General features: G+C 44.4%; 1 long non-coding RNA gene across 1 annotated transcript; it reads left to right on the plus strand.

Moving 5' to 3' along the window:
• The first annotated feature begins 4,927 nt into the window (after positions 1–4,927).
• LOC138432499 (uncharacterized) lies at positions 4,928–11,580 on the plus strand. The gene is made up of 2 exons (XR_011253871.1): positions 4,928–5,006; positions 11,329–11,580. It is a non-coding gene; the product is annotated as an uncharacterized lncRNA (long non-coding RNA).
• Positions 11,581–11,803: the final 223 nt, after the last annotated feature.

Raw genomic sequence — 11,803 nt, forward strand, 5'->3', positions numbered from 1 at the left:
GACAAAACTAAAATAAACAAATGGGACCTAGTTAACTTTCAAAGCCTTGGCAGAGCAAATGAAACCTAAAACAGAAGAAAAAGACCATCCTCAGGATGGGAAAAATATTTGCAAAGGAGAATATCACAACAACCTCATGTAAGCAGCTTGCGCGGCTCAATACATATACAGATACACATATATATATATAAACACACAGCAAAAAATGGGCCAATGACCTAACTGGACATTTCTCCAAAGAAGGCATAGAGAAGGCCATTCATCAGATGAGAAGGTGCTCAGCATAACCCATTATTCTATAAATAGGTAACTCAAAAGTCCAGTGACGTATCAACTCACACCGGTCAAATGGCCTTTTGAAAAAAACCTGTGACAATAAATGTTGGAGAGTGTGTGGAGAGCAGGTAGCCCTCCTGCAGTGGTTTTTGGGAAAGCAAACTGATATATCAACTAGAAAGAAAAATATGGAGTTTCTCTTAAAAACTCAACAGAATCACCGTAGGACCCTGAAATCCCACATCTGGGCATAGATTTGGAGAAAAACAAAACCTTGAAAGACACCTGAACCCCTAAGATCCCAGTTGCACTAGGTACCATAGCTAAGACAGGGAAGCAGCCTACCTGTCAACGCGCAGATGGATGCGTGAAGAAGAGGGCACTTGTGCAGTAACGCAGTGCTACTCAGCCACAGAGAAGGGTGAAATAACGCCATTTCCAGTCACAGGGAAGAAAGTAGAGCTGATCAAATGGAGTAAAGTAAGGAAGACACAGAAAGGCTAGTATCACATGAGATCACTTTCAGGTAGAATCTAATAATGGACACAAAATGAATGTCTTTACCCAACAAAGGCAGACTCAGGCCTAGGAAAGAGAAAGGGGAGGGGCCAGGGACGATAGCTGGCTGATATTCACATATGCGCCCTGCTACTTACATAATAATCCTCCACAGAGAGACCTGTGGCGCAAGGAAGCTACTCGACCCTCCGCGATAAGCTACATGGGAACAGGACCAGTAAAGGAGCGTATTTCTGTATAACTGAATCAAGTTGCTGTGTGTAGGGAAAGAAACACACACACACACACAACATTGTAATTCACCTACATACTCCAACTCAAATTATACTTGGAAACAAACAAAAACAAAGAAAGAAAGAAAATGCCTACTCCAGTCCCCTTTAGCACTGACGCCCTGAGCTGCCGTCAGATCTCCGGAGCCCGAGCAGGCTGGGGCCGAGGCTGGGAAGCCCTGTGTCCAAGGGAGCGGAGGAGAGTGTCCCGGCCCGCGTGGCCAGCCATCCGCTCATGGACGGGAGCGCCTGCGACCTCTTCACCGGCCCGCGGCCTCCCGGTCCTGCAGAGGAAGCGAGCCCACTGCGCCCCGACGGTGCAGCCTCTGCGCTGGGAGAGCGCTAGGAGGCCCCGGGGCTCCCGCCTCCGCCTCCTTTCTTAGGGTCCCCCCAGCTGCGGGGACAGCACACTGCGCAGAGGATGGTTTCAAGAACTGAGATGTGTCCCAGGAATAAACCGTAAGGGAAAAGAAGTCATGAGACACAAACAAGCCTTTGGTGATTGCTGCCACACTTCCCGCGCTCACAATCCGCGAACAGAATTTCCCCCAAGGCTCCGGCCGTCTGGGTGAACCAGAGCCGGACATGAGGAAATGCTGCCGCCTTGTGGCGGCTTCCAGAACAACAACTTTAATCTTGGTGGTTCCGTCGCTCAGTCACGTCTGACTCTTTGTGACCCCATGGACTGCAGCACGCCAGGCTTCCTGGTCCTTCATTGTCTCCCAGAGTTTGCTCAAACTCATGTCCATCGAGTCGGTGATGCCATGAAACCACCTTTTCTTCCGTCACTCTCTTCTCCTCCCACCTTCAGTCTTTCCCAGCATCAGGGTCTTTTCCAATGAGTCAGTTCTTCACATCAAGTGGCCAAAGTATTGGAGTTTCAGCATCAGTCCTTCCAATGAATATTCAGGACTGATTTCCTTTAGGATGGACTGGTTGGATCTCCTTGCAGTCCAAGGGACTCTCAAGAGTCTTCTTCAACACCAGAGTTCAAAAGCATCAGTTTTCCAGTGCTCAGCCTTCTTTATGGTCTGACTCTCACATCCATACATGGCTACTGGAAAAACCATAGCTTTGAATATATGCACCTTTGTCGACAAAGTGATGTCTCTGCTTTTCAGCACACCATCTAGGTCTGTCAGAGCCTTCCTTCCTGGGAGCAAGTGTCTTTTCATTTCGTGGCTGCTGTCACCGTGCACCTGCCCCCATTACTACCCCTGGCATTAGCCTGGTGGGTTAGCCCGGCTACGGTCCATGGGGTCACAAAGAGTTGGACACGACTGAGAAACTAAGTGCACAGCACAAGTTAGACACACGCAGCAGAGTTTCCTTTTGACTCTATTGTGTGGTTCTGAAAGCACTCTGATAAACCAGAATATAGGTATAGTGCTTAAGAGTACAAGAGTTCCTGGTATAAAGACTTGGAAAACTAATCCAGTTGGAAAATACTTTGATTTGGCTAAATTCCTATTGATAGTGGCCAGTTACATCACAGAAGGTGACACACTGCTCTGGTTTGCTCAAGACTACCCCAAATATTTGGGATATTGGCCATCCAGGAGGGCACAGTCATTCTCAGAGTGCTGTGTAATTAGTTGCAATGTTTTTTATGTCTATACCACTCTTATGGCAGAAAGTGAAGAGGAGCTAAAAAGCCTCTTGATGAAAGTGAAAGAGGAGAGCAAAAAAGTTGGCTTAAAGCTCAACATTCAGAAAACAAAGATCATGGCATCCGGTCCCATCACTTCGTGGGAAATAGATGGGGAAACAGTGGAAACAGGGTCAGACTTTATTTTTTTGGACTCCAAAATCACTGCAGATGGTGACTGCAGCCATGAAATTAAAAGATGCTTATTCCTTGGAAGAAAAGTTATGACTAACCTAGATAGCATATTCAAAAGCAGAGACATTACTTTGCCGACTAAGGTCCATCTAGTCAAGGCTATGGTTTTTCCAGCGGTCATGTGTGGATGTGAGAGTTGGACTGTGAAGAAGGCTGAGCGCCGAAGAATTGATGCTTTTGAACTGTGGTGTTGGAGAAGACTCTTGAGAGTCCCTTGGACTGCAAGGAGATCCAACCAGTCCATTCTAAAGGAGATCAGCCCTGGGATTTCTTTGGAAGGAATGATGCTAAAGCTGAAACTCCAGTACTTTGGCCACCTCATGAGAAGAGTTGACTCATTGGAGAAGACCCTGATGCTGGGAGGGATTGGGGGCAGGAGGAGAAGGGGACGACCGAGGATAAAATGGCTGGATGGCATCACAGACTTGATGGACATGAGTCTGAATGAACTCTGGGAGATGGTGACAAACAGGGAGGCCTGGCGTGCTGCGATTCATGGGGTCGCAAAGAGTCAGACACGACTGAGCGACTGAACTGAACTGATAGTTAATAAATTATCCTCCTATCTTTTTTTTTTTTGGTAGTTGACTTATTGAAGAAACTGTGTTTATTTTGCTGATTCATATCACAGTTTATAACAGAATTCCACAAAGAGAGAAAAAGGAAAACAGAGGTGAGAAAACATATATGAAATCTAAAACAGTGTTGCTTCTTTGGAATACAGTCGGGCAGTTTCTCAAAAAGTCAAACGTAGAATTAACATTTGAGCCACCCATTCTACTTCTGTGTGTAAACCCAAGGAAATTGAAAACACATGTGCACACAAAATCTTGTACACGAATGTGCATAGCAGTGTTAGCCATAATACTCCAAAAGAAGAGCCTTAAAGTCTATATCAGCTGTTGAATGCATAAGCAATATATGCTATATCCACATATACATCCGTATATACAATGGGCCATCATTCAACTGTGATAAGGTATGAAGGATGGATCCATGCTATCAGACAGCTGAACTCTGGACACAGTGAAAGAAGTGGAGGAAGCCAGACACTAGAAGCCACGGGGTGCCTGCTGTGCTGCTGGTCGTCACGCGACAAACAACAAGAACGGCAGCACCAGAGCTCGTGCTGTTCACCACTGAGTCACTAGCCCTTTCCCAGCCGCCCCCACAGGAGTGGAACGTCGGGACAGAGGGGGAGACAGTGTGATCACTGCATCCAACTCTGCGGCTGCAGAAGGCTCTACTGCTCTTCCACGTTTGCAGATGAAAGAAGGCTGAGGCCTGGATGACTGTGACCAGACCAGTTAACCACTCTGGGTTTCATCACGTTTCACTGGTAAAATGGGAAATTGGATTGAGCTGTTTAAATCATTTTTTGAAGAGAATCCTTATTTATAAAATAGATAAAACTGGTGGTGCCAATTGAAGGGGCCGGGAGTGCAGCCCACCCCTCAGTCCCTAGCCCCTCAACCACGCTCTGCTCCTTTAGGGTAAAACAGCAGCTCTTCCCCATCTGAAATCTGGGGTTTAAGTCATGTTAGGCACTTTCTACACTCACTCAATTATGGTTTAATATTTAATTAAAAGATACACATTGTATTTACTCATTACACAAGCTTGCCTCTGTCCCATCAGCCTTGTCAAAGACTCAGCCCTCCCTTTCTGAGGAGGAACGTCGCTCAGTCGTGTCCGACTCTTTGTGGCCCCATGGACTGCAGCCCACCAGGCTCCTCTGTCCATGGGATTCTCCAGGCAATAGTACTGGAATGGGTTGCCATTTCCTTCTCCAGCGGATCTTCCTGATCCAGGGATCGAACCCAGGTCTCCCACATTGCAGACAGATGCTTTACCATCTGAGCCACCTGGGAAGTCCCTCCCTTTCTGAGAATCACCTCCCATTTCCCGGAGCCTGTTTACTTTGGCTCCACTGTCAATGTGTCACCTGCAACCAGGGGATAGATGTGCTCAGAAGGTAAAGACGCTGGGTGAAGCTTCGGTCAGTACAGGTTGGGAGTGGCCCTGGCAGTGAGGAGACTCAGCCACTGGGACCTGAAACCCTGACATGTGCTGCTGCTACAGAACCACCTGCCTTGGTGAGTAGACACATTATATTCCAAAGTCCACGAAGAAAAGAAACAAAAGCCCTTTATACTGCTGACTATGTAACAGGTTATTTTACAGTCATGATGCTAAAACGCACTGTCATAGTCTCCACAGGAGAGACAGCGGGCGGTTCCAACCTTCACATCGTGCTTGCTGGCAGATGTGTAGATTATTTTTTTTTAAGCCCTCTTATCTTAGGGGCCACTGACGTTAGCTATGACTCTGATAATATGTGAAAATCTTGAAAATGAACTATATGAACTAATAGCCTCAAAAGTGATACTTAGATAAATAATATCATGCTGCTGCTGCTAAGTTGCTTCAGTCATGTCTGATTCTGTGCAACCCCATAGATGGCAGCCCACCAGGCTCCCCCATCCCTGGGATTCTCTAGGCAAGAACACTGGAGTGGGTTGCCATTTCCTTGTTCAATGCATGAAAGTGAAAAGTCAAAGTGAAGTCGTTCAGTCGTGTCCGACTCTTAGAGACCTCATGGACTGCAGCCCACCAGGCTCCTCCAACCATGGGATTTTCCAGGCAAGAGTACTGGAGTGGGGTGCCATTGCCTTCTCCAATATCATGCTATATAAAAGCAAAAGTATTGCTTAAGCAGGCAACATTCCTAAGTCTCAGTGAGTTACTAAAATGCTTGTCTGAGTACTGTCTGGAAACAGGAACTTGCCAGACTCCTGAGGGCAGAAGCAGCACTCCTGATGAGCCCCGGTGCCCTTGGAATCTGTAGCCTGAAGCAGTGCTCCTGGACTTCGGCTCTAGATCAAAACACGCGAGTCATCACTCTCGATCCCACTCAGGGTTTCTTTCTCCAGAATCTGCAGGTGTAAAGACCCGTGAAAGTCGTGATGTAGAGCATTTTAAAGGCGACTAGAGCACGTTTTTCTTTAGTCACCGGCTGCGTCTCTAGGCAGTGCTCCTGTTCTTGCTGAAGAGCTGATGAAATTTGCTGCAGCAGATGATTCTTCAACACACTTCACTGTAATGATGCTCCCATTATTCCTGAAAGTTCCTTTTAACTTAATCTTATCAACAGAGCTGATACTTAGCAAGCACCTACTCTGCGCCAGGTTCCAGAAAGCTAAATGTGTTGTGCTTACAATTACTCACCTAGAGAAGGAAATGGCAGCCCACTCCAGTGTTCCTGCATGGAGAAGCCCATGGACAGGGGAGCCTGGTGGGCTGCAGCCCATGGGGTCACCAAGTCGGACACGACTGAAGCGATTAGTATGCATTATTCACCAAATATGCTGACAAGGCCACGAGAAAGTGTTCCTCGTGATGAGACTTCAGCTGAGAAACACTGAGTGACCCCCCAGGACCACTCAACTGTTAGAGGCAGAATCACTGCTTAGGTCTGGATCTAACAGCTACCGAACACAGAAACGAACTAGCAGAATCAGCTTATGCTCAAGACTCTGTTCAAGCCAACAGTTCTCTTTCTAAGGAAAATCTTCACATGAATTTAAACCTTTGAACACTTTTAGAGTGCCAGGCAGAAATCTAGAGCTGAACCGTGTGTGAACACACCAGCTGGTTACTGCTGCCACCACTAACCCAGCCTGCTCCTGCACAGCCTACGCTTATGCCGAAGGCTCATCCTGGCAGAGCAGACCTAGAGATGTAAGAAGCAGGCTACGGAAGCTCAGTAAGGGCCCTGACGGTCTAGGAAATACTGGGGCGGCAGACAGCCATCTCTGAGGTGGGGACACAGGGGCTGCCTCTTCGAGAGTAAAGAAGAAATCTATTCTTGAACAAAAAGGTATTTGGAGTCAGAGTACAATGCCTGGAATGAGTGAGAGGTCACCTTACACTTGGGGGAGGCTATTCCAGAGGTGCCTCCAAGGAAAGTGGCAAGAGGAACGGGAAGTAACTGAGCCTGGAAGTGAAGGTCAGGCTGAACTGATGCAAAGGCTGCACAGGTCGGATCTTAGACCAGAAACAAGCCCCAAAGTAAGGCCTCTTCCCAACCATGATGTGCATTTCTCGCTAGAAGATGTGGGACCAATAGCTTCTGCAATGGCACAGCTAGCTTGAGACCAGCTGTGTTCAAAAGAAGAGAAAATAATGTCTTGGAAATGGTGCAGTGGGGTGATTCTGGAATCACTGAAGACCACCTTGGCTAAACAAGGCCGAATGAATATAGAAATTTAGAAAACCAATCTATCAACTATTGACTATCTTTCTGTCAAGAGATCGAAAAGTCTCAGTGGCTCATAATTCTGCCATGATTTCCCCCCAAGCACGAATCATACAAGCTGGAGTTTATAATCACAGTGTTTCCTCTGCTTTTGGTGGTGACGGGAGTAGAGGGGTGGGGGTGCTTTAGGTCCACCTAATGTTTCAACTGCATTTTTTTCCATGATTTTTGAACATAGCAGCCTTTGTTACTTCAAACATTGGGAGTTTTCTTTTCTCTTTTATAACTAATAATGTATAATAAACTTTGAATTAAAAATGTAACAAATCTGAAACTCAGTTCTGCAGAAACGAGATACACAAAGTCACTCTTATCTCTGCTGCTCCTTGCAGCAGCCCTCACCAGGCACACAGTGCCACCAGCGCATGCAGCCGCTTCTCATGGCCTGAACCCTGAAATCTCTGTGGGCCTGGCCATCCTTCTCCTTCTCACTGTAGAAGACTGTATTATCTTAATCTCAGTGAGAGGGGAATAATTGTAGCTTTAATATAGCTACGGCCTAGATGTCTCTATTTCCAGCAAATTTTATTTTATTATAAATATTACATCTAAAGTACTGGAGAAGGGATTGGCAAACCGCTTCAGTATTCTTACCTTGAGAACCCCATGAACCGTATGAAAAGGCAAAAAGTTAGGACACTGAAAGTTGAAATCCCCAGGTCGGTAGGTGCCCAATATGCTACTGGAGAATAGAGAAATAACTCCAGAAAGAATGAAAAGATGGGCTCAAAGCAAGAGCAACAGCCAGTTATGGAGGCAACTAGTGATGGGAATAAAGTCCAATGTGGTTAAAGAGCAATTTTGCACAGGAACCTGGAATGGCAGGTCTGTAAATCCAGGTAAATTAGAAGTGGTCAAACAGGAGACAGCAAGAGTGAACATCAATGTTTTAGGAATCAGTGAACTAAGATGCAGTGGAATGGGTGAATTTAATTCAGATGACCATTATATCTACTACTGTGGGCAAGGGTCCCTTAACAGTAATGGAGTAGCCCTCCTAGTCAACAAAAGAAGCTGAAATGCAGTATTTGGGTGTCATCTCAAAAATAACAGAATAATCTCTCTTCGTTTCCAAGGCAAATCATTCAACATCACAGTAATCCAAGTCTATATCCCAACAAGCAATGCTGAAGAAGCTAAAGCTGAATGGTTCTATGAAGACCTACAAGACCTTTTAGAACTGACACCCCAAAAAAGATGTCCTTTTCATTACAGGGGACTGGAATGCAAAAGTAGGAAGTCAAGAAACACCTGGAGTAACAAGCAAATTTGGCCTTGGAGTACAGAATGAAGTAGGGCAAAGGCTAATAGAGTTTTGCCAAGAGAATGCACTGGTCATAGCAAATTTCCTCTTCTAACAACACAAGAGAAGACTCTACACATGGACATCACAAGACAGTCAATACCGAAATCAGATTGATTTCATTCTTTGCAGCCAAATATGGAGAAGCTCTATACAGTCTGACTGGGAGCTGACTGTGGCTCAGATCATGAACTCTTCATTGCAAAATTCAGACTTAAATTGAAGAAAATAGGGAAAACCATTAGACCATTAAGGTATGACCTAAATCAAAACCTTTATGACTATACAGTGGAAGTGAGAAATAGATTCAAGGGATTAAACCTGATAGACAGAGTGCCTAAAGAACTATGGATGGAGGTTCAGGACATTGTACAGGAGGCAGTGATCAAGACCATCCCCAAGAAAAACAAATGCAAAAAGGCAAAATGGTTGCCTGAGATGGGCTTACAAATAGCTGTGAAAAGAAGAGAAGTGAAAGGCAAAAAAAAAAGAGGAAAGATATACCCATCTGAATGCAGAGTTCCAAAGAATAGCAAGGAGAGATAAGAAAGCCTTCCTCAATGATCAATGCAAAGAAATAGAGGAAAACAATAGAATGGAAAAGACTAGAGATCTCGTCAAGAAAATAAAACCTAGGAAACATTTAATGAAAATATGGACACAAAAAAAGGACAGAAATGGTATGGCCCTAATAGAAGCAGACGATATTAAGAAGAAGTGGCAAGAATACACAGAAGAACTATGCAAAATAAATTTTCATGACCCAGATAACCAGGATGGTGTGATCACTCACCCAGAGCCAGACATCCTGGAATGAGAACTCAAGTGGGCTTTAGGAAGCATCACTATGAACAAAGCTAGTGGAGGTGATGGAAGACCAGGTGAGCTATTTCAAATCCTAAAAGATGATGCTGTGAAAGTGCTGCACTCAATATGCCAGCAAATTTGGAAAACTCAGCAGTGGCCACAGGACTGGAAAAGGTCAGTTTTCATTCCAATCCCAAAGAAAGGTAATGCAAAAGAATGCTCAAACTACCACACAATTGCACTCATCTCACATGCTAGCAGAGTAATACTCAAAATTCTCCAAGCCAGGCATCAGCAGTATGTGAACCATAAACTTCCAGATGTTCAAGCCGGATTTTGAAAAGGCAGAGGAACCAGAGATCAAATTGCCAACATCCATTGTATCATGGAAAAAGCAAGAGAGTTCCAGAAAAACATCTACTTCTGCTTTATTGACTATGCCAAAGCCTCTGACTGTGTGGATTACATCAAACTGTGGAAAATTCTGAAAGAGATGGGAATACCAGACCACTTGACCTGCCTCCTGAGAAATCTGTATGCAGGTCAGGAAGCAACAGTTAGAACTGGACGTAGAACAAGAGACTGGTTCCAAATCAGGAAAGGAATACATCAAGGCTGTATATTATCACCCTGCTTATTTAACTTCTAGAGGGAACATCATGCAAAATGCCGGGCTGGATGAACCATAAATTGGAATCAAGATTGTTGGGAGAAATATCAATAACCTCAGATATGCAGATGACACCATCCTTATGGCAGAAAGTGAAGAGAAACTAAGGAGCCTCTTGATGAAAGTGAAACAAGAGAGTGAAAAAGCTGGCTTAGAACTCAACATTCAGAAAACGAAGATCATGGCATCTGGTCCCATCACTTCATGGCAAATGGATGGGGAAACAATGGAAACAGTGACAGCCTTTATTTTGGGGGGCTCCAAAATCACTGCAGATGGTGACTGCAGCCATGAAATTAAAAGACACTTGCTCCTTGGAAGAAAAGCTATGACCAACTTTTACAACATATTCAAAAGCAGAGACATTACTTTGCCGACAATAGTCCATCTAGTCAAACCTATGGTTTTTCCAGTAGTCATGTATGGATGTGAGAGTTGGACTGTGAAGAAAGCTGAGCGTCAAAGAATTGCTGCTTTTGAACTGTGGTGTTGGAGAAGACTCTTGAGAGTCCCCTGGACTGCAAGGAGATCAAACCAATCAATCTGAAAGGAAATCAGTCCCGAATATTCATTGGAAGGACTGATGCTGAAGCTTAAGATCCAATGCTTTGGCCACTTGATGCGAAGAACTGTCTCATTTGAAAAGACCCTGATGCTGGGAAAGATTGAAGGCAGGAGGAGAAGGGGATGACAGAGGATAAGTTGGTTGGATGGCACCATCAACTCAATGGACACGAGTTTGAGCAAGCTCCGGGAGTTGGTGACTGACAGGGAAGCCTGGCAGGCTGCAGTCCCTGGGATCACAAAGGGCCAGACACGACTGAGCGACTGAACTGAATATCTAACATTCTTCGTTTTCTTTGAAAAATAGGCATCTATAACTTTATTCACAATGCGGATTTTAAAATGATAGTTTCTCTTTCATATTAATGTTCTCACCCTGTCTGGTATTATTTGAAATTTAGTTTTGTTTCCAAAATCACACTGTAATCATTCTTAGATTTCTTAAGTAACTGAAATAGATTCAGTTTTACTGAATACAAAACAATAAAACAACTTAAAAAATAAGTTTTTAAAATGAATAAGAAGTCATCTAAGGTTGAGTACTTGTAAATGTCAGTTGTGTTCTGAGGGAGAGAAACTGGTCTGTTCTCTTTCCATTGCATTCTGGGGACACCAGGAGCCCCATTCAAGAGTAACCCAGCTCTAGCCTTTTCTTACGTCTGCATACTATAGGGTGGCTGATAAACAGATATAGAAGAAAGTTCTGCTTTGTTCCAATAACAGCCTCAGTTTTTCTCAACAAATTATTTTTCCCAGCAGTGGAATTCCAGACTGCAAGAATCCACTAAATTCTCACAACCTGATCTGTGAAATCCTTCAGTTTTTTTTTCTTTTGCCATAATATATACAATTGGAATATGTGAGGATGAGATGAAGCCAGAGACATCCCTTCACAGCTGAGCCCCATCTGTGTGACCTGCTTCAGTTCCTACTGTAGACTCCTCTGCTTTTTATTATTAATCACTTAATATTTGTTTTAAACTTGGAATAAATTTATTCTGAATTTCAGTGCATTTTTAGTGGAGAAATGTGGAAATCTATCTGTGCCTTTCTGTTCCCTGACATATCATCAGATTAATTATAACTCAGCTTTAGTCTCTGTCTTCAGCACAATGGATTGCAAAGCGTCAGCTTTCATTTCTGGCACGGGTGCCACCTCCATTTCTCTCTGTTTCTAGGTCTGTGCGAGGAAGCTCTGATATGACCTGTTTTCCCAAATCTCTTTTTGCCC

Source organism: Ovis canadensis, chromosome 2 (genome assembly GCF_042477335.2).
Source record: "Ovis canadensis isolate MfBH-ARS-UI-01 breed Bighorn chromosome 2, ARS-UI_OviCan_v2, whole genome shotgun sequence".
Classification (NCBI taxonomy): domain Eukaryota; kingdom Metazoa; phylum Chordata; class Mammalia; order Artiodactyla; family Bovidae; genus Ovis; species Ovis canadensis.